This window comes from Physeter macrocephalus, chromosome 1 (genome assembly GCF_002837175.3).
Source record: "Physeter macrocephalus isolate SW-GA chromosome 1, ASM283717v5, whole genome shotgun sequence".
Taxonomy (NCBI): domain Eukaryota; kingdom Metazoa; phylum Chordata; class Mammalia; order Artiodactyla; family Physeteridae; genus Physeter; species Physeter macrocephalus.
Window position 1 is genome coordinate 46098691 of NC_041214.2, and position 960 is coordinate 46099650.

At 48.9% G+C, this 960-nt stretch overlaps 1 protein-coding gene across 2 annotated transcripts in view; it reads left to right on the top strand.

Annotated features, from left to right (window-relative positions):
* The window catches only part of UBE2E2 (ubiquitin conjugating enzyme E2 E2), a 384777-nt gene that overhangs the window by 171511 nt on the left and 212306 nt on the right, over positions 1-960 (top strand). The gene's annotated exons all lie outside the window — the stretch shown is intronic.

Here is a 960-nt window from a genome sequence, read left to right on the forward strand (position 1 = left end):
ACGCACAGGCCCAGCGGCCACGGCCCACGGGCCCAGCCGCTCCGCGGCATGTGGGATCTTCCCGGACCGGGGCACGAACCCGTGTGCCCTGCACCAGCAGGCGGACTCTCAACCACTGTGCCACCAGGGAAGCCCCGGAGAGCCCTTTTTTGAAATAAGCCTTAATAACATGGACTAGTGAATGATATATAATATTCTGCTAAAATATAATCAATTAATTCATTCAGCAAGTCGTGTACCTAATATATTCCAGGCTCTGTGTGAACTCTGTCTGCATGGTGTCTGACCACATGAAAATTAAAATCTAGTCAAGTTGTCTGCTCTTGAGAGGCAGTATTTATGGTCTGGAGACAGATGGCTTGAATTTGCATTTGGCTGTTCCACTTACTAGCTGGTTGAACTTGGGTGAACTGTTTAACTCCTTGTGCCTCCGTTCCCTCGTGTGGTTTAATAAAGGAGAGGAGGAGGAGAAGGAGAAGAGAGAATTCTAACAGCAACTACCTTGTGGGGTTTTGTGAAGGTTAAATAAAGACGTGTATGAAGGGCTTGGAACAGTGCCTAGTATAAGAAACGTTAGTTATTTTTATTATTTTAATGTGGAGCCAGATGGTTAGAAAAAACTACACGTTGTGGGGATCTTGGCCTGGTCTGGAAGAGTCAAGAATGACTTTCCCAGGGATGTGACTTGGGCCTGAGAAGTGAAAGATGAATAGTGTTGACTGACTGAATAGGGAAAGAATCCTGGGCTGAGAACAGCAAGTATGGAGGCTGGGAAGGAGCCTGGTCAGAGCAGCGTGAGGACCAGTCCAGGTCAGAAGAGGTGATAGGGGCCCCATCTGGTACAGCCTTGGAAAGCCTTTAGCAGGGTGGCTTTTTTTTTTTTTTTTTTTTTTTTTGCGGTACGCGGGCCTCTCCCTACTGTGGCCTCTCCCGTTGCGGGGCCCAGGCTCCGGGCGCGCG